Source organism: Pseudonaja textilis, chromosome 3 (genome assembly GCF_049901715.1).
Source record: "Pseudonaja textilis isolate UNSWEBS1 chromosome 3, rPseTex1.2, whole genome shotgun sequence".
Taxonomy (NCBI): domain Eukaryota; kingdom Metazoa; phylum Chordata; class Lepidosauria; order Squamata; family Elapidae; genus Pseudonaja; species Pseudonaja textilis.
In genome coordinates this window covers 20,586,143-20,608,470 of record NC_141992.1, presented here as the reverse complement: position 1 = coordinate 20,608,470, position 22,328 = coordinate 20,586,143, and the positions used below count along the sequence as shown (strand labels likewise).

The 22,328-nt window shown below is 40.2% G+C and overlaps 1 protein-coding gene across 2 annotated transcripts in view; it reads right to left on the bottom strand.

Moving 5' to 3' along the window:
* The window catches only part of RIPOR3 (RIPOR family member 3), a 118,243-nt gene extending 96,167 nt beyond the window's left edge, over window positions 1–22,076 (bottom strand). For both annotated transcript variants that reach the window (XR_015742690.1, XM_087929002.1), the window contains exon 1: window positions 21,847–22,076. The gene's annotated coding sequence lies outside the window, so the exon portion shown is untranslated. The remainder of the gene's footprint in view (window positions 1–21,846) is intronic.
* Between the last annotated feature and the right edge of the window lie 252 nt (window positions 22,077–22,328).

Sequence of the window (22,328 nt, the reverse complement as noted above, 5' to 3'; positions counted from 1 at the left end):
TTCATTTTAAATTGGAAAATGCAAGAGTTGAGTAAGTTCTCCATGTCTGGCAGCTGCACAATGTTTTATGTGACATGCTGGGAGCGCTCTCCAGAAGTGGTTGGACCCAGGGCCACAGAACTGGAGAGGGGAGCTGTTGTAGGAGAAGGGATTGCGGGGTTTTTTAAGGGGTCATGTCTCCAAAAGCCTCAAGAAACCACCTCATTTGTTAATATCCCCCATGCCCACTAACAAACACCATTCTGGGGTCTGGATTGCTGGTGCAACAAATGAACAGTCGCGCTTCAACATAACAGAATAACAGAGTTGGAAGGGACTCCAACCCCCTACTCAAGCACAAGATTTTATATCAGGGCTGTCCAGGGGTGGGATCTGACTGGTGTAACTACAGGTTCAGTGATTTTACGTTTTGTATGTTGCGTGCACATGTATATCGCCGTCAGCTAGCTGCCTGGACAGCTGAGTAGCGCAGCACGTGGGTGCACAGCGGTTGAAAAAGCACTTTTTCCCTGCTTTTTCAACCGTAGCTGTGTCATGTAAAGCAACCGTGGTTGAAAAAGCAGGAAATAAAGGTCAGGAAAGAGCCCGGGCAGGCGGGTGGGCCAAAAGAGCAGCAGACAGAGAACCGGTTCTATGTATGCTCTCTGTCTGCTGCTCTTCATAGCAACAGGTTATACCGAGGTGGACAGAACTGGTAGAATCACACCCCTGGGGCTGTCAAACTCGCATTGTTACAGTGGCGTCACGGCATCATCATGTGATGTATCAGGACTTTTTTTCCCTTTGTTAAACCGGGCGTGGGCATGGCCAGCACATCCAGCCCTTGGGCCGTGGGCTTGACTGCCATCTTATATCATTTCAGGCAAATGGCTGTCCAGTCTCTTCTTAAAAGCCTCCAATGAGAGAGAACCCACCACTTCAGGAGGAAAGTCATTCCGTTAATCAATTGTTCTCACCATTAGGAAATTTCTCCCTAGTTCTAGGTTGAATCTCTCCTTGATTAGTTTCTTCTTGATTGGTTTACATCCAATATGTATAAAGGGAGGACACAGACCTGAAAGTTGTTCAGTCTGGGAGCCCTATTAAGACTAAAGGTTTCAGGTTGCATTCAATATATCTACAAAAGATTCATCTGCTTGGTAGTTTGTTTGTTTCAGCTCTTTAAAAGCTGTGTTATTGCTAAGGGTGTGATCCAAGATAGTGGGAAAAGTGAAATGAGGTGTGCTGCATCTGTCAAACTAATCCTGAAAACTCTCCTCTATATGCCTTTCAGAAAGCAAAAAAAGAAAAATTAATTATTGGTCTATTTATCAAGTAGCTCGGTCAAGTCTGGCTTGTTATTTGATCACTGCCACAAGCAGGTGAAGTAGAGTTCCTATTTTGAAACTGTGAATTTGAAACCCATTGGAAGCTTTGCAGAACAAATGTTACTAAAGTGTCATGTTCATCCATCCAGCATGGACATTTGGTATGGAGAAAAAGCAGCAAGCTAGATCCTGCCATGCTCTTAAAGACAGCAGCTCAGTGGACTATCATTCATTGACTGCTTTGTGGCTTTTAATCCAGAAATTTCATTCAATTTTTGAAGCAAGCATGTTAATACGTGGCACAGTGGTTAGAGTGCAGTACTGCAGGCTACTTCTGCTGCCTGCTGGCTGTTTGCAATTTGGCAGTTCAAATCTCACTAGGTTCAAGGTTAACTCAGCCTTCCACCCTTCCAAGATGGGTAAAATGAGGACCCAAATTGGGGGCAGTGTGCTGACTCTGTAAACCACTTAGAGAGAGCTGTAAAGCACGATGAAGCAGTATATAAGTCTAAGTGCTATTGCTATTGTCAATTATTCTTAATAATATTGCCTGCTTGGATTCCAAAATTGAAAATAGAATCTTACATGTACTGGTTGGAACCTTACCTCATCAATACTTAAGATTCACTGGTTGCATTCTCATAATACAATAGCTAACACTGGGGCTGTTTTAAGCTAAAATCAATCCTTTCTAACTTAAATGCTGACTGACCATTGGTATTAGCCAATCAGGATTTAAATTAGAGGGGGGCAATATTAACTCAGAAAAGTTACAGGGTCACTTAGAGCTAAATGCCTCCCCCATTCACCCATGTTGTGCAAAGAAGACCAAGAAGGCTATCAACATGAAGTACTAGATTAGCCTTGTAAAAATGGAGCCACTCTAGGGAGTCCATCTCACTGTTTAGCTTCCTTTTTAGCTTTAGTCTAACAACCTCAAGGGATACGGGGTGGAATAGGGGAAGTAGTGGTAATGATACATCTCTCTGCCTTTGTCCATCATTGCATTGAGTCTGATGAAAGATAGGCTAAGTTCACATATTTAAGCGCTACAACATAAAACCTGGTCTATATTGGTATCCACAGGTAGACAAATGAGGTTGCGTGTACCATGACATCATCATGCAGTATTGTCTGTCCTCTGCACCTATCCTGTCAAGATTGATATGAGTGATTCTACTTGTGTAAGTTATCTAATTCACATCATTTACTTGATGGTGGCATGATATCAGTGGCATCCTCATGGTTTTTATTTGACACCTATACGATACTGGGTGATCTCTCTCACTCCAACTAAGTTAATCCAATAATTTAGTCAGCCACAAGCAGAAAGTCCCATAATTGTCCCTTAACATATCCAGTACAATTATGTGTTTTTGCAATAGGCTGTGTCTGCATGTAAAACATCAGAACTATGCAAAGTTCTCAAGGGGTGATTCACTATGATGGGTTCATGCAAATTGCCCCCCACCCCCTGCTGCTTTCCTTCTAACACTGAACCAAACCTGTTTGCTCTGGATCACACCAAGCTTTTGTCTTGCCCCGTCTTCTGATTCTTCCAACTACTGGGAGAGGCTTTTGCAAAGATATAGCAGATGTGCAGAAGTTTCTTCCAGCTATTAGATCTGGAACAGTGTGATGCATTTCAGCCAGAACACATCATCCCCTTGCCTTAACATGGCCCATTGGTTAACCTCCATTGTGCAAAGCACTTCAATCAGGAAAACCTTTAGGTATTTCACAGAAGCCCAAAATAAATCACAGGCTTTTACAATAATAGATATTCATTCCAAAAAAGAAAGAAATGCCCACAGAGAATGTTGTTGCAGGAGCCGGTTATACAACCAGCTAAAAATGATTTATATGGTGTTTCACCTGCAGGGCTGAAAATGCAAACCACATCTTGTGAACACCAGACTTATAAAGCATAATTCGTTTAGCACAATGGGACTTCCCAAACATCACACTTGTCGGTTCCCTCTATCCAGACTGGATGGAGTCTGTGTGAGACTGTGAAATATAGGATGATGCCAGCAATAAATCAAAGAGGTTATATGAGTACAATGAAAAATATGTTTTAGGGGGGGAAATAACTGTACATGGAAAGCATCCATCCAAATGCACTCGAATAATCCCAAAATAGTACAGCAGGCTATTTAAACTTTCCAAAAACATTTAACTTCTCAGCTGACACCAAGCCCAAGACATTTTTAGCAATAAAATGATGGGGACAGGGAGCTTGCACAGGGCAATTTAAGATTGAAAACATTTCCTCATCCCAGAGGAACATCTGGGTGTTTCAGTGAGGGGAAGGCTACAATCAGCTGCTATTCCAGCAAGCGTGCCACAAAATGCCAGCCTGTTACATACTTCCCATGCAGATAGCAGGTTTGGAAAATCTATATAGGACCTTCAGATAGTTTCCATTTTTAGTTTGCCAAGTGTTTCATGTCCTGTTTTCTGTGCTCAAACAAAAAAGCAGTCTAATCCCTGACTTTTTTCAATCCCTTAACATTTCAATTATCTACTTTAACTGAGCACAATGTAAGTGATGTGGACTCTAGTCTTTTTAGCTTCCCGCTTTCCCATATGTGGCTTCATTTTCAGTTTGCCTTTTAGCACAAATAATTATATCCAGACTGGCAATCTAAAAGTTCTCATTCTTGTTTGAAGGACAAGAAATACTTCGTGGTCTGGAGAAGGTCTGCATGGAAAAAAAGAGCTTTCTGCTTAGAGCTGTCCTTTTGTGAACCCTGTTGGAGTGATTTAACACCCAGTGTTGTATAGGTATCAAATAGAAACCATGAGGATGCCACAGATATCATGACATCAATGTGCAAATGATCTAAGTTAGATAACTTGCATGAGTTGAATCATTGACATCAATCTTGGCAGTACTGATGCAAAGAAGAGACAATCTCCCACAGTGATGCCATGGTGCATATATCATCACTTGCCTACCTGTGGATAGCCATGGCTTGTTTTTAGTGCTTAATTATGTGAACCCACCCAGTTGTCATTTATGCAACAAATAATGACTTAAAAGAGTGATTTAGTACTATATGTGAACTTAGCCCCAGGTAATTTGAATGGCAGCCATTTACTTCAATCAAATTAATTCAAGTCTTTGTCCTTAAGAATGCAATTAGAACTGCTTGCTCTTCAACACCTTCAGGTTTTAAAAGCCTTGGGCATAAGCCTGAGTCTACTCTAAGTCTTTCTCCTTCTTAGCATTACCACCATGGGTTCAATTCACAAAACCATTCAATAAAGAAGCACCATTTGTTACCAAGGGCAAAGAAATAGGTAATGATAGCAAGAAGTTGAGCAACCAAGTTAGAAAGATTCAAGAAAGTCCCCAATGATTGCTTGGGCACAAAATGTAGGTCATAACATACAGTTAGAAGTTTGGGAGAAAATTTGGACCAAGAACTGCAAACTAACATTATCAACAGCATATAAAGAAAAACTAATCAAGATGTTTTATAGATGGCATTTGACACCGGCGAGATTGGCCAAAATATACCCGAATATGAAACCACATTGTTGGAAATGTAAGCTCACAGACAGAACATACTATCATATGTGGTGGCAATGCCCCAAAGTTAAAAAATACTGGGAAAAATTGAAGAAATGTATAAGAGAAATTACAGGGTATGATATTGAATTTAAGCCAGCAACTTTCTTATTGGGGATGTCAAAAGGAAACTTGAAGAAACATATTCGATACGTCATTCAACACATATTAACAGTGGCAAGAATTGCCTATGCCCCAAACTGGAAAATAGACAATGTACCTTTTGAAAATATGGTAATAAACAAAATACTTGATTGTGCTGAGATGGATAGGCTTACGAGGAAACTTAAAAGTAAAGAGGAGTCTGAGTTTTATGGGGTTTGGGAAGTGTTTTATATATATATGGTTAGATAAGAGAAATAAGGTTTGATATGGAAAAGAATTGTAAATATAAGTAACACTTTACACAGAACTGTTAAAATGTAATTTTCACATGTATTTTGAAAATAAATAAAATTTTAAAAAGAAAGAAAGAAAGATTCAAGAAAGTCATTTACACTGAAGAATAATGGGTTTGATAGGTGGGTGCTGATCCTGGGAATATCTTGGTCTTTGTTCCTGATATCAGGTAGACCAGGACTTGCCACCAATGATGTGTGTCCAGGAGGATGACAAAAAAGTCAAGATGGCTTTGCATTGAAAAAGAGTGGAACTTGAATTGCACAATCACAAGTGACTGTTGTCTTGCCTTTCTTTTACTTCCTTGGAGACATCCCTCCATTCCATTTCCATCTACTGGAGATTACAGAGTAGTAACAAATGCTAAAATAGTAGTATAACTGTAATCCCCTTTGGGAGAATTCCTTTCAAAAAATAAATATATAAAGGTGTCTATGGAGATACTCAGTCATTCAAGTCATAGTTGTCCAAAGGTGCTTTTCAAAAGGCAACTGGACTTTCTTTGTTTTGCTTGAAGATTTCTCATCCTAGAAGCGTCTTCAGTTCTGATTGAACTGTCTGAGTCAGAACTGAAGAGGCTTCTTGGATGAGAAGCAAAACGTCTTCAAGCAAAACAATGAAATTCACTTTTGGACAAGCATATAAAGGATTAGAGAGCTTACCACATTTAATTTATCCCATCTATTTGATGCCTTCAGTTCAAATCTAGGAAATAGCGAGGTTCAATTTGGCAATTTCCACCAAATTGAAATGCAGTCTTGGATGAACGTTCTGGGATCTGCAAAATGGGTTTCAGGGGCTATTTGCTACTATTGTTGGTTCAGAAGGGAATTGACAATTTAAAGGTTTGCAAATAGTCAGGATTAGAATGCCTTTATTTGAGCACAGAAAATAGGGCATGGAACACTTGGTGAACTAAAAATGGAACTCATCTGAAGCTCCTGTTTATATTTCGAGAACCTGCTATCTTCCTGGGCTGTACATGACAGACTAGCACTTTGTGGTGCAGCAGCTATAAACTATACCTGTATAAATGTAACAAATATGGCCTAGAAAGGATATTCAGAATGTAGCATAGTTATATTTACTTCTTCTCCCAGGGTAAGAATGTCTGAGAACAGAAATGCTTCCATTTTTTTTTTTAAAGTGTAAAGTTGCTTTCTCATCAATATCCAATAACATTTAGAATTTAATGTTTTAAGATTTCGTCATCTTGAGGCTATTTCAGGAGTATTCTCTTGCTTTTTGTCCCTTTGTCCCACAGCCTGTGGGGTGTGTATGTCCACAATAAAACTGCTCTTACAAAAGGCAATTTTTAAAAAATATGTTTCAAAAATCATTTCAAGATTGTCGCACAGGGACATAAATCATGTAGTCAATGCAGCATATTTTAATTGTTGCATGAGAAGTTTTAAAATGTTAACAGATGTAGGATAGTACAGTCCACCTAATCTCTTGCACATTATTTATTCACTTTCACACACACACACACGGACATATGTAAATTCTGAAACACAAATGCAATTTTTCTAATTACCATCATTGGGGGAGAGCAGAGAATTGGAAAATGTGTTTTTCTATTTAGATTGTTTCTGTAGTAACACATCTGGCCATCTGATTCACAGCCAGGATGCCAAATGTTATAGAAGGGTGCAAATCATAACTGCTTTCCGTGAAAAGAGAAAGTGAACTACAGAGGTTCAATCCAGATGTGTTTGATCAGGAAGAAGTTTATCCACTATTGCCATCTTCACAACAGCATGAATGTTTCTTTTGAGTCTCTTGTATTTTAAAAAAGCAAGCTTTGGGAATGTTTAAATTTTAAAAACGTTTCAGATAGTTAGACTTCCACTTTAATGCTGTTGCTTGTACAAACATAGCAATTCAGTTGTGATTGTTACCATTTGAGCGTAAAACAATGACAGAAAAGCTTAGATGGTGAAATGAGCAAAAGCAGCCTGGACTTTTTCTTGACTACTTGACATACTTAGCAAAAGAAGAAAAAAAACACCCAAACCAAACTAAAGCGGTTGTCAAATAGCAAACAATCATCCCTGTCTTTCTGAGAGGCCTACGTAAATACTTTACTGCACCTACTGAATGAGATAGGTAGGTACGTAAGTTGGTTGGTTGGTTGTAAATGCAAAATGTACTAACTGCCAATACACTCTCTTTGGTCTGTTCCCTCTTTCAAAGAGCAAATTTTGAAATCCTTCTTTTTATATGCAACATACAGTACGTGAAAAACAGGCAGAGCCTCAATCACACCACTGTGGCAGCCATCTTTGTTTTCTGTCCCTGGCTGCACAGCCTGTTGTTGAGCAATCACAACTGCTTACACTGTTGCATGCTGAACCAGCTTAGCTTCCAGATGGTCTTCCACGGCAGGCCCTTTGCAAAAGTCCCACTATGAGTTGAGTTGTGAGTCAGTGATCATCTGAATAGCCTCCCAGTTATGGAAGGGGAATAACTGGTGCACCAGCTGAACCTGTGCAAAGACCTTCCTGGTCACAGCTGCCATCAATTCATCAAGCAGTAGCAGGAACTGGGAGTCCAGGAGGACTCCCAAGTTGTGCACCAATCTCAAATGTCTCCGTATCCCTGACCCACTGAAACAGCCTTGCCAGGGTTGAGAAAACTCATCCACATCTGAGCAGCCTCCAGATAGTGGCTCAGTACATTGACAATATAACTTGCACAACCCAGAGTAGAGTTGTAGAATTGTGTACCATTCACATACTGATGATCTCCTCTATCAGTTTCCTCCAGATGTTGAATGGAAGGAGTTGTATTGGACCCTGAGGCATTCACAAGTAAAACAAACAAAAAACTCTTGCAATTTTCCCCTGGCTCTCAGCACAAAGCAATCCCGTAATGCATTAATGCCCTTCAGGGACAGCAACAGCAGTGATTCCTGACATCGGCTATTCCCAGTTTTACGAGAATCAGAACAAGCTCAGGATTTCTTACACTTTATGTATAAAACGCTTCCAATTTGAATTATTTTGAAGCAATCCATTTCCCACTGGTACCAGCTATGGTTCAGATTCAATGCCTAATGAACATGTGATTCTTAGCCTCCACTTTGTTTCATACCACAGAGACACTAATTTGCACAAGAGGTCACACCACTTTGACTCAGTAATTTCCAGGTATATTTTGCTGGATTTGGGGCTGGGCTGGGCTCCAGGGATCCAAACTATTCAGGCACCTTATCAGGAGCACATCGCTGGTCCTAAGTGACTATTTTAGGTGGATAAACTGAAATCCAGTTTCTTCTCTCAAGAAGAATTCTGTATATTTTGTCCTTGCTTCTGAGATCAACCATTAAGAACTCAACTATATCTATCTATCTATCTATCTATCTATCTATCTATCTATCTATCTATCTATCTATCTATCTATCTATCTATCTATCTATCTATCATCTGTCTGTGTATCACGTTTATATACCGTAACTCCTCATCTCTGGGTAACAAACAGAAAATGCATGTAGATGAAAGGATTTGAAAGGATTTAAAGTGATGCAAAGCAATCAAACCGGTTAGTCCTAGAGGAGATCAACCCTGACTGCTCTTTAGAAGGCCAGATCCTGAAGATGAAACTCAAATACTTTGGCCACCTAATGAGAAGGAAGGACTCCCTGGAGAAGAGCCTAATGCTGGGAACGATTGAGGGCAAAAGAAGAAGAAGGGGACGGCAGGGAGTGAGGTGGCTGGAAGGAGCCTAAATGGCCTAAATGGAGCCTAAATGGACTCTGGGGGATGGTAGAGGACAGGAAGGCCTGGAAGAACATTGTCCATTGGGTTGTGATCGGTCGGATGTGACTTTGCAACTAACAACAACAAAAGTGATGGAGAACAATCCTTGTATCCCGTTGCAGTGGGAAGCATGAGGGATGTCACCTTCTTTCTCTCTCTCTTCAGAATGTAATGTTTAAAAAACTAGAAAGCATGTATCTTGAGTTCTAAGGCCAGAACTAATCTCTCTCTCGTGCGTGCATGCTCACTCGCTCTCTCTTTCTTATTTCTAGTGATAATATGATTTTGTGCAATCATATCATTTTTAGTTCCTAGCCATCATTCCTGAAAGGTCTCCCAATGGTCACTGTAACTGAATGCATCCAACTTGCTGCTGGTCTTCCTCTTCTCTTTCCTCTCATCTTTTCCAGACAGCTGAGTCTTTGCATAATGTTTCCCGAGTAGAATAACTTTGAGCCTGGCCATTTGCGCTTCAAGTGAGAATGCTGGGTTGATTTGTTCAATAAGCCATCAATTTGGTTTTCTTAACTGGCCATGGTCTTCTCAGGAGTCTTCTCCAGTACCAAAATTCAAAAGGCATCAGTTCCCTTCCTATCCTCCTTCTTCATTATTTCCATCAGAAAAGCAAAAATGTAGTTACTTCTGATCCTTGCCAAAGTCACGTCTCAATGGCTGACCAAAATACATTTCTGCTACTACTTTTTCATTGTTGCATAGAAATCAGGACTGTAAAGCCTTTAAAGCCACCCTGAGAATTTCCAGAATAGAAAATCAGCTTGTGGAAAACTAATTGACAAGTGGAATGTATTTGAAGCGAACAGCACATCAGAAAATGAATTTTCCTAACTCTGGTACTAAAGTCTCTGAGTACAACACTGTCTTCTTGAGAAGATCAACTAATTCCCAACTTGTGTGTTATCTCAGTTGGGTTTAGATATTCCAATGGGATAAGGTAGTCGACATGTCCAATAGATTGTCCATTATCCCTAGAAAGGAGCACTGTGACTTGTGTGGTTAGGATGCTAGCTTGACAAGCAGCAAGTTCATGTTAGAGACCCAAGAACTGCTGTGGGACAGGGCGAATTCCTGTCCTTCGCTCCAGCTCCTGCTGGGGACATGAAAGGAACCCCCAACTGGTATGCCCTGGGCAATGGGAATATCAACGGCTAAACCTTTCAACCCGGAAGCACCTTGATGACCCTGACATGAGTGCAATGCGATCTATAGACACAGATTAAAAGATAGGATTTGCATCTCTTATTTAAAAGTTCTTTCTTCAGAAAATATTATACACTTTTCATTCCAAAGTTCAGACTAGGCCAAATAATTGTCTGACATTCTGCGAATCTACTTCCTGTCAAATTTTTGCTAAAGTCACGTCTGTAATACATTAATCAGATACTGCAGACATGCATGATGAAGATCTTTTTCCAGCCTTTCTTATATGGAATTTACCCAGCAAACTCCTGAGTAATTATATTCAAATATATTGTTTTCATATCCTGATTTTTTGCTCTGTGCAAGCCACTAGAGAACTGGCTAAACAAATGTCCAACATTCTAGAAGGTGATTGTGAGAAGCAGAGTTTACTATACCCAAAGCTCACATCTCAAATTCTGTTCCGGCACATCCATCCATCAAAATCCTATAAAAAGGAAAAGGAAATGCCCGGTTCCTCGGGTGCATTAAAAATATCCTAACGATGCACAGCAAATTTCTGTTGCAATTGGAGGAAAATTTCTCCTACTATGACCTACTGGGTTCACACATTGAGCTGTTTACATATTGCAACAAACCATGGTCTGTTCATCTATATACTGTATTATTATCATGATGGCCACAAATATTTGTATTCACTACCTACATAGAAATATTTACAGACCCCTCACATCTGGACATAAACTGTTTCAACTCCTTCCCTCAAAACGACTCTATAGAGCACTGCACACCGGAGCAACTAGACACAAGAACAGTTTTTTCTTGAAAGCCATCACTCTGCTAAACAAATAATTCCATCAACACTGTTCAGCTACTACAAAGTCTGCACTACTGTTAATGTTCTCATCACTCCTTATCACCCATCCCCACCCACTTGTGATTGTAGGACTGTAATTTTGTCGCTTGTATCCTTACAATTTATATTGATTGTTTCCTAATATGATTTGATTGCTGATTGTACCCTATGACTATCATTAAGTGTTGTACATTATGATTCTTGATTCTTAACAAATGTATCTTTTCTTTTATGTATACTGAGAGTATTTACACCAAGACAAATTCCTTGTGTCCAACCACACTTGGTCAATAAATTATTCTATTCTATTCTATTCTATTCTATTCTATTCTATTCTATTCTATTCTATTCTATTCTATTCTATTCTATTCTACATAGAAATAGACATTTTCTATTAGTAAAACTGAGGAATGGAAGTTTTCCAAGAGTCACGCAACTAACAAATGAAGCAATTCTCCTCTGTTTTTCTACAACATTTATACAAATTTTGTAGCAGCAGAACAATGATAAGACTGAAAAAAGAAATCGGAAGCAAAAATAGGAGGTATTATTTCTCATGTGAATAAAACTGAGGATAAGATTCAGACCATGGCTTAATTAAAATTGAGGTTGGTTTCCAACAGGCAATCTTGATTTTCACCAGAAATGTTGCCAATCCATTCAGGGAGACTTCCCAGACAGAACATCGCAAGAGGAGATTGTACAAATATTTCTCACCAAAGAATAGAATGGATCCTAGTCCAACCCAGGGCCCAATGCAGGACTCCATTACTACAGAAACCCAAAGAAATGTTGATAGTTTAGTGTTTGTGTTATTTCATTAAAAGAAATAAACAAATGACACATTGGACCATTGAAATATTATATTGCCATCTGTCTTTTTTGGAACTGGTTAGGCAAACTACGTTTTTCACTCTCCATGATTCCTGTCATTGAAATAGAAGCAAGAACCTACCAGGTGGAGTTTAAAAAGTCAAAATGGTGACCACAACTGTGCTACTGAAGCCCAACCCATTTTTTCTCCACATGTATGCCTAAGAAGATTTGTTTTTTTCTTATTGGATTCTTCTTTGGCGTATGTATGTATCATCATCATCATCATCATTTTAGCCATTGTCAGAGGTGGGCTGCTACTGGTTCTCCCCAGTTCGGGTGAACCAGTATCTAATTTTATCATTTTTAATTACTGGTTCAGTGAACCAGTAAATCCACCCCCCACCCCTGGCTGGCCCTGCCTACCTCATCCCATCCCTCCCAGGAGTCCCATTTTGGATGTGAGATAAGTACAGGGCCCACATAGAGGCTTGGGGAGGGTGAAAAATGGGCCTCCCAGAAGCTCCGGAAGGCCAGAAACGGGCCTGTTTCTGGCCTCCAGAAGGCCTCTGGACCCTGGGGAGGCCGTTTTCACCCTCTGGAGGTTCAAGGAAAGCCTCCAGAGCCTGGGGAGGGTGAAGAATGAGCCTCCCACAAGTTCAGGAAGGCTGGAAATGGGCCTTTTTCCAGCCTCCAGAAGTCCTTCAGAGCCTGGGGAGGTCGTTTTTGCCCTCCCTGAGGCTCGACAAAAGCCTCTGGAGCCCAGGGAGGGTGAAAATGCCCTCCCCTGACCATGGTGCAAGAGTCCAACTAGGCCATGGCCACAATGGCCATGCCCACCCAATAACCAGGCAGAAAACCAGTTGCTGAAATTTCTGAAGCCCAGCCCTGACAATTGTCTATCTACTACAGGATGAAGGCCTCTTCTGCATGATTCCAACTAATATGATCCTAAGCTTTCTTTTTCCAATTGAGCCCACAATACTTGCTGATGTCATCGATCCGTCTTGCTTTAAGTCTCTTTCATGGATGCTTTTTATCAAGTGGAATCCAATCTATGTCTGCCTTGGTCCATCTGCCATGTTTGTATGTATGTAGGTAGATAGGTAGGTAGGTAGGTTGATATACTGTGTATATGTGTGTGTGTTACTAATATGTTATACATTCTTTTATTCTCCATTGCAATACTTATTCAGGATTTGTATTTTAAAGATTTAGTACATTCCCTCTGGCTTGTTTGTTTTTATGTTTTCATTATTTGCTCACTCTGTTCCTTAGAAAACAAAAATTATAAATGTTCCTTTGAGCATTTACGCCGCCCGGTCTAGGTTATACATATAAAGGCATGTTATAAGAAAGCAACAAGGCAACGGTTAGCATCTTAACAGCACATGAATAATCTGTTTGCAATAATACACTGAAACTAAATTCACACATCTCACTAAAGCATTCAGTTTAGGCTTTATTTTTTCCCTGAGATGATACAGTTTTATATGACTGATTCAATGTTTACTTATGCAGGTTTATCAAAAGTGTTATTTTAAGACAGGAAGCAGGGGAAAGTTTCCCCAATAAAATGTAGCTGAACTCTGATCCAGGACCTCATAAATATTTTAAAGTAAATAGTTATATAATGCTAAAAAGTAACAATAATATAAACAGCTTGTAATTAATGCATATAAGTTTACCCCGTACTGCAGAAGTTTGTGTCTGAGATAAATACAAAGTTGGCAGAAATAGATCAGGATTTACTAGTATGTTTCTGGATTACAGGGTAGCTCTTCTGAATTACTTAACCTCACAACAAAAGTGTTTCCTTTTTCTAATTTAAGCTCTTCTGTCATTCGACAATAGATATGTGCTTGTCTATGTAAGTCATCCCATCAGTATAGCTCACAAGGGGCTAAATAGAGGCTAGAAAAAAAAAACATTTAAAGGTTCATAAAAATTAAAAGAAACATGCTTTGAAGACCATGTTTCTAAGAAGCTATTAGATCCCAATCTAATTTTTTCTCCTGCACAGATGTTATCCTAATTCTTTATATCTGATATCCTGAATCATTCTTCTAAAACTTGTTTAATATTAGGAGTTGTCTACATAGCAACACTTTTGGATTGGAAAGAGGGTGTGAATCGATCGATCAGTCAAATAAATAAATATCTTGTCATGTCGTATTATCATTACAATAGTCTCATATGAGCTCACCTCAGACCACAAGGATGATTTTGTTTCTTGAAAAACTAAAAACATTTTTAAATTATCTATGGGGTGATCTGATACAAATAGTATTTTGTGCTTGAGAAGACTGCCAACTTCTTCCATATGTAATAGAGCCTGAGATTCTAATAATTATGTTAAACAGAAAAATAAATCCTCTGTTTAATAGGTGTAAACAGGAAAATAAATAGCTGTAGAACTGAACAGTTTCACCTGGAATATTTGTGTCAAAGGTTCAGGAATGGTGAGAAGACAGGATAAGAGCTCAGTTCCCTTTGGGGTATGATTTCCATAAACAATGGAAATCACACTCTTCTTATTTTTGATCTTATGTCTTTAAGTCCTGGCTGTTGTATATCTCCTTTATCTGAGCCTTATTCTATCTACGCCTGCTTTATGTCTAGCTGGTGCAATGAGCACAGAGGAAAAAGCTATGGTGATAGCCTGGGAAAAGAGTTAGGTACAAAGAAGACTCATGTCAGATTCATCTCCTGGTAGGGATTTTCCTATCCCAGCACCACTATAGAAACCCATGTGTTTCTACATGGGCAGTCTTAGACTTGACTTTAATTGACTTGACTTGACTTTCTTTCCCTTCCCTTTCCTTCCTCTTCCTTCCTTCCCAGTTCCATTTAATTTATTTTCATCACTATAAAGTATGTAATGTTTTTTCACTATACAATTACAACTATATCGATTCTGTGTATTGTGATGATGATACATTCAACTATTTTTAAAAAAAATGAACATATTTTTTTTAAAAAATCGCCATAAGAATCTTGTATGGACATTAGACAGCAAATACTAGAAGGGTAAGAAGCAGTAGCAAGATGCTGAAAGACAGTTGCATACATCATGACAGCACTGTATACTTTGGGCCCTTGTTGTTTTCTACACGGGTTTTTTTTTTTTTTTTTTTGCAGACATTGCATTACTAAACTGGGTAACATCATCAGTGCAGAGAGGAATGAACTTTGTGGGCTGAGAAAAAAAAAGACCTGAAACAATTCAGTCTACAGTAGCTACAATACACAGATATTCTCAGTAGGACTCTGTCAACCAAGCTCTTTGGCCAGCTTAATGTGTTCTAGAGGGCTCTCTTCTATCATCAAGGCAAGATTCAAAAAGCAGTCTAGTTAGTTGTGAATGGTAAAGTCAAGCGCAAGTAGGTTCACCTAGATCTGAAGAAAAGGTTCCAAATAATAATGGGTGACTAAATCTAGGAACTCTTTAAATTTCCAATTTTCCTCCACAACAAGGTGAGATCACAGGGCATTCCCTCAGATTCTGTGTCAAGAATAAGAATCATTCTAGCAATGAGTTAATTATGGCAAGCATTAACAGCTTCTCTTTGCTTGAACTCAATCTCCATTCTGAATTCATGCTGTCATCCAGACACCACCACAACTCACCAGTAGCCATCCTTTAATTAATCATGGGGGTGTATGCAGCCCTCTCTCTATTAATGTGCTCCCCAATTTAGTAATGTAAAAGAACAAAAACTGAGAGTCCAAAGTATCTGAACAAGCATCAAAGTCCACAGCGGAACATCCAACACCATGTTACTCTGTGATGAGCCCCAGTGAAATTTTGATCCATGCTGATCGAAATGATGCAGCAGGTTCTCTTTTTCCGTCGTAACGAGGGATGGCTGATCACACTACTCTCTCAAGCTCCTCTCCACTTTGGAAGAGCAAACTTACTGGAATGTACATTGCTATATTTTGCCTCTATGGTTTCCTCTCTGCAACAAATCAGAGCTGGACTGAGAGAGAAAATCATAGAGCCACAGAATTCTAGGCTGTCGTTCGACTTGAGGGTAATTTATTGTTTTTTTAGTTTACAGCTATGTCACTAAAACAGAAACAGATGACATAGAATTAGAAAAGCCTATTCATGCCCCCAAGTCCAATGCTCTGCTCAGTGAAGAAATACAAATTAAAAAATGCAGTTGGGTAATTTAACCTTTGGACCATTATCTCACTGGATAATTGGTTCCATCGTTAAACTGTTCTTATTGTTAGGAAGTTTTATTCTAACATAAATTTGGAAGCTGAATCCATTATTTGATATTTTGTTTTCTGTAAGGAGGAAAAACATAGCTTGACCTTCTATAATGTACACTTTCTGATAGCTAAGTGAATTTTCAGTCATCATTTCCCAAGATTAACCATCTCTAGTAGCTTCCATAGTTCTTGATAGATCATTCTTTATCCTCTGCCTCCCAAAATCATCTTCATTACTCTCCCCTTGGCCTATTCCAAATTCTCTGAACTGTGGTGCTGAAAATGGGACATAGCAAAGATGTGATCAGGAATCGAGGTAAATTATAATCTAATAGTTCTACAGTAATTGTTTCATTAAGGTTCTCCAACCTTTCTGAAGCAGTTGATGTTTTTGGAGAGTTATAAGTACTTTCACAAAATGGTTGCCATGCAAGATGTAGCCAACCATAAAACAGTCATGCCCAAGAAGGCAACCAAAGTACTAACCTTCAGTCACTCACCCTTTTATTTTCAAACAATGCCTTCTAGGTTTTTGTTGATAGCTAGCCACAACAACAGAAAATTGCTAAGGAAATACAACGATGTTACAAGGCAAACCCTCCATCTATGTATATGTTAACCTTCAATGCATGCACAAATTATTTTTGTTTGCATCATAACACAATGGTGCATGTTATCTTACTATTCCATACCCAGCAACCCCATAGATGCCTATCTGAATGGCAGCCCATTCCTCAAAATGCATCTTGGTTGGAAGAGTCAGACACTATCCCATAAACAGAAATTAGCCACTTATTCAAATTTTCAAGAAATCCAAGAATTGTTGATAATAACACAGAAAACACACAGCCATAACTGCTATGTAGCAATTCCAGGAAAGTCCTATATAGAAGGAGACCCCCCCCCCCACCTTCTTCTTCCAAGTCATTTTCCTTCCTGCCAGATTTCTTTGCCCCATCCTTGGGACACCCATCTCCGTGTGTCCTTGTTTTCATAGGGATGAGATTTGCCATGCCACCGTTCTTCACTGACCGGGTAAGAATTAACTCTCACGGATGCTTTGCTTTGCAACATGTTCGCCTCCCATTTTTGCTTCTAAGAATCAAACATAAATAAAATTAAGCAGGGCAGGCAACTGGCAGGAGCCAAGGGACATGTTAGCAGATGCCATGTTGAAGACCCAGGTACTAACCTCTTTGTGGTTTGTAGCTAGAAGAAAATTAGACTAAAGGACTGAAGCTTGGTAGAGTCATCATCCCAAGAAATCCAAGCTAAATGTAAGAGCAGGCAAGAAACTGATAAAAGAGTTCTGTTTTTTTTAACAACAGGGAGTCATATAACACCCTAAAGACTAACACATTTAAGATGAATAAGCATTTGGGATTACTAGCTACTAACTTCATTTCTCAGAATAAACTGTCCTTGCTATACAGCTGAAATTAATACTAAACAAGGGACTCTCTCCTTAAATAAAAGACAAGGCTAAATCCTGGATCTCCTAAGGAATGGCAGTTTAACTCATACAGTGAATTGTTCCTATTATAACATACAGTGCCAACTGGGCACTATTGCTGTGCTGAGAAAATTCCTTTCTTTTCCCTTTTTCTACAGCTTCCCTGTTTAGTAGAGACAATAGGTTCAGGCTAAATCTCTTCTGTCCCCACCCCAGGAAAAGCATCTATCTGCCTTTGCAAGTTGTCTTTCTCCCCTGAAAGCTCACTTCTTCTCTTCTAGGAGTTGTTTCTCCCTCAGAAAAATCATTCTGAAACATACCGCTATGGAGGTATCTCCATATTTACTTATGCTATTCTCTGGGTTGGCTTCCTTCTTCTTGCATACAATGTTCAAAAACCCTCCGTGTGACCTACCAGGGCTTCCTACAGTCTCTCCAAGTATTTCCACCAACCACACTCCCATGACTGCAATCGTTCAGGTGGGAGGAGTGTGAAAAGATATAGACTATATATTTCAACATTGTTCATTCCAAGTGACTGAATTCACACAATACAATATACACACCTCTAGCCGCAGGAGAACAAAACAAAGTAAGATGCTAGGCCCAAATTGAAAAAAAAAAAGTCATATTAGCACTTAAAGTCATAGCTTGGTTCATTCAACAGCTAAGACAATGGCTGAGTTTCCATAATATACTTGAAAAATAGATTTCCCAGTCTTTGTGCAAACCCAGCCATTGTGTTCAATTTCAATTGTCATAATCCCCCAGCCAGCTGTTGGTTGGGAAATTTTGGCAATTAGTCTTACACATCTGGAGAGCACTAAGTTGAGGAAACCGTATGCGTGTGTGTTTGTGTGTGTGCATGCACGAGTGCACACACACACACACGACTCTGTGTGTGTGTGTGTGTGCATGTTTCAGTCTATAATTTCTTTATTAGTGTGCCATGCATTTTGTTTCAACACAGACATTTCATTACATTAAACAGATCTACATTCTAGGATGAAACTGCGTTAGATTTCTATAGGAACTGAGAGTCAGAGTTTCTCAGGGCAAAGATATTAGTTATAATAACAATCAACAGGCATATAAGGCAAAGAAGGACATCAGGAAAAGTCCATTAAAATAAAGGGGGGCAAGTGCTGGAATTAAGCCAGTGTATAGACAGAATTACAATTTCATGTTGACAGAAGTGAAGCATAGGGGTGGGATTCAATTTTTTTTAACAACTGGTTCTGTGGGCATGGCTTAGTTGGTGGGTGTGGCTTGGTGGTCATGTGACTGGGTGGATGTGGCTTGGTGGTCATGTTATTGGCTGGGTGTGGCCAACTCAACCTCACTCACATCGAGGCACGCATCTCCTCGCCTGGCTTCTCATGACTGTGGGGATGCTGCAACAGTTGTAAGTATGAAAAATAGTCATAAGTCACTTTTTTCAGTGTCATTGTAATTTTGAATGGTCACCACGCACAAGCAAAGTACCAGCAAAGAAGGGAAAAAAAAACAACTCCCGAGACGTTCCTGAGACAGGAAGTCTAGTCCCGCTAAGAATGTAATAAGGGTTAATGGAGAAGCAATTTCTGCAAGCAACACCAGAATGTTTTCTTCCTGCCTTCCTTACAGGATTAGGCCAGTAATTTCTTCTAACAATTGGTTCTCCAAACTGCTTAGAATGTTAACAAATGGTTCTAGCGAATAGGTGCAAACTGGTAGAATCCCACCCCTGGTGAATCAGCTGTTTTTGTGACTTCTTTTTGATGCACAATGAATACTTACATCTAGCCAAGCATGTTGTACGTCAAAGGGCCTTAAGCTGAATTCAGGCCTAAAAACTAGTCAAACCATCCTGAATTGAGCTGGCTGTCTGAAAAAAATTGCCACATTTTGCCAGCAAGCCTGACAATTTCCATGTGGTGTATTAGCTAAAAATAACAGAATGGTATATCCCTGATCTGCCATTGGGGGCTGGTTCTTCAACTGAAATCTCTGCATATTTCCATAGTTGCATTAGCTAAGCCTATTCAGTATCACTAAACCATAACAACACTCTCCCACAAACCCAGCACACAACTGCTGTGTTTACATACAGAGATGATTGTAGGGAGGAATCAAAACTGAAAAGATGGAAGGCGTAATGTTGCAATCCAAGCCATGCCCACAAAGGCTTTGATAACAATGACACACCTGCCATCTTGCCTGTTAGGTTTCACCCTGCAAAATCCTGATGTTTATATAAAATGTTTTACCCAACCAAATGAATAGCCTATTTCACACAACATATTATGACAATGCCAAACCACGAACTTTTCAACTCTAATTTAATCTAGTCTGGGTTTGAAGAAACCAAATCCAGGGTAAGTCTGATGTTGTTTTGGCTTAGCATGTTATGTGAAGCTAAGCAACTTAGTGTAGAAGGGATGTCAAAATGTGGGGTTGGAATTAAAAGAGGGATCAGTCTAGAATCTCTATGCAGCCATAAGCAAATTAACTCCAACCTCTTCTTGAATTTTGTTGACCCTTATCTAACCTTGATGCAAGATAGGCAGCCTATAAATTTGATAGATATATAAATACCCCAATCCAGTTAGTTAAGAAGATTCATGTGCATATTTGGCCCTTCATGTGTGGACATGTTCTTTTGTTTCTGACATGTAGTATTTTCCACAAGTCATAGTTAACACAATTGTGATTAAACATAATGTTGGAACTACCATTAATGTCCTTATTCTGTATTGCTGCTGCAATTCTATTTACCTAACAACAAATACTTGTGGAAAATACTTTGGCATAGAAATGCACTGGTTTGCCACTGGATCACATCTTTAATTACTTTGGTTTCTCATCTTTTAAAGGGGTGAATAATAAAGATTCCTGACAGGAAGCAAAATAAACATCACCCAACAGTCTATTTTAAGCATGTTCCTAATAATGATTTTTCTGTGGTTTTCATCACATCCCACTGCAACTCCCTCAGGTCAATATACCTTCAAGCTTAGTATGAATGGAAAGGCATGTGGTCTCAGGCATATTTACTTGGAAATGAGTTTATGGAAGAGTTTAGCTCACTGTATTTGTTGGACATTTGTGTTTGAGGCCTGAGCAGTAAAAGCAGAGAAATGGAGTTTTTGTTGTTCCAAGTGTATATTTTCCAAGTGACCCAGAATGTAAAAATATAAGAAGAATACAAAGAACATAGGAAAGTCCAACATTTGATATTGCTTAGTTTCCAACCAAGTACAGACCAGAAGAAGATGGGCCATGGGCCTCTTCCCATTTTTGCTCCTTCTTACTAACCCGTATTAGACACAGTGCTCATCATTTATAGGCATTGAACAATTGTTACGTCTACTAGCCATTCCTTGCCTGTTTTCCATGAATGTTTCTCTTCTCTTTTAAAACCACCTAAGTTAATATCTATACCCACATCTGATTATAGCAAATTTCACAGTTTAATTTAGGTTGTACAAAGAATTCCTTCTTTTTTGCTCTTAGCCCTGAGTGTCTAGTGATGCTCCAAGTTCTCACACAGGAAGGAGAACTTGGCTCTGGAAACATTTTCCATATCACCCAAGCACCCTTTCATAGGCTGCTAAATAGCTTCCCTTCCTTCTTTTCCATCTGAGCTGTTCTAAAAAGCCAGCCCTTTTAATCTTTTTGAAGGGGAGCCAGTCTAATCACCCAGCATCCTTCTAATTGGCTTTGTTGGCATCCTTCCCCATCTATAGCATCATGTCTGACATGTGGTGACCAGAACTGTATAGAGTTTCCAAACGTAGCCTCACTATAAATTACTATAACGGCATTTCTATGTGGGCAATTTCCCCCCCCCCCAATGAAACACGGAGTTTTCCACCCCTCCCCCACTTTACCTTTATTCTTGATGGATTTTCATTTAGCAAGAAACTCTTAATTTATGACATGTGTCTTTTCTGGTTAGACCCTATGGCTAGCTCAGAGGATCCCATTGAGATGCTGAAATGTGGAGTCCTCCCTCCCCACCCCCAGGGGAGAAAGCAGTCTTAAAGCAGAGTTAGGGTTGTCTCTATAAGCCAACCGGACTCTTCTCTCTCTCCTCCAAACATGTCCGTAAATCTAAAAGTCTGGGATCCTGCGCCAGTTTCTCCTGACCTGGGTCAATTCAACACACACACACACACACACACACACACACACACACACACACACAGGTAAGGCACCGGCTTCGGAAGGCTTAAACTCCGCCCTCCCGTCCCCTCCCCTCCCCAAATGCTCCGCTTCACCTTTCCTCCGAAGCTCCTCTCCCCTCCACCTCCTACCTTTGCTACATCTCCAGAAGCGGCACCCGGGAGGCGAGCAGCTTTTCCGTCCTCCTGGACAGCGACGCCACCGAGCGCACAAGAGGCTTCCAGCACGGTTGGAGGGGAGCCCGGGTCTCCACGCCCTCTGGGTTGTTCTCCGTCCCTCCTTCCCGGCTGGGTTTGGAGATGTGCCCGCTCGCTCGCTCGCTTCCCCGCCGCAGCTCCTCCTTTGCTGGGCTCTTGCTGCCTGCGACGTCCCGATAGCGGCCACAACTTTATCGAGCCCTCGCAGCTTCTCGCCCGAATCAGGCGCCTCTCCTTGGAAGACGCGTGCAGTGACGAGGCCGGGGACCAGAAGCATCTGCCCGCCGTCACCGCCTCTGCTCTGCGCCTGTTGCTCCTTCTCCTCCTCCCGCTCCCTCCTCGACCCCCTCCTAGGCTCGCGGGGAGGAGGGGGCTGGGAAACCACGGAGGCTCCTTCACATAAGGCCCGTTTTGGG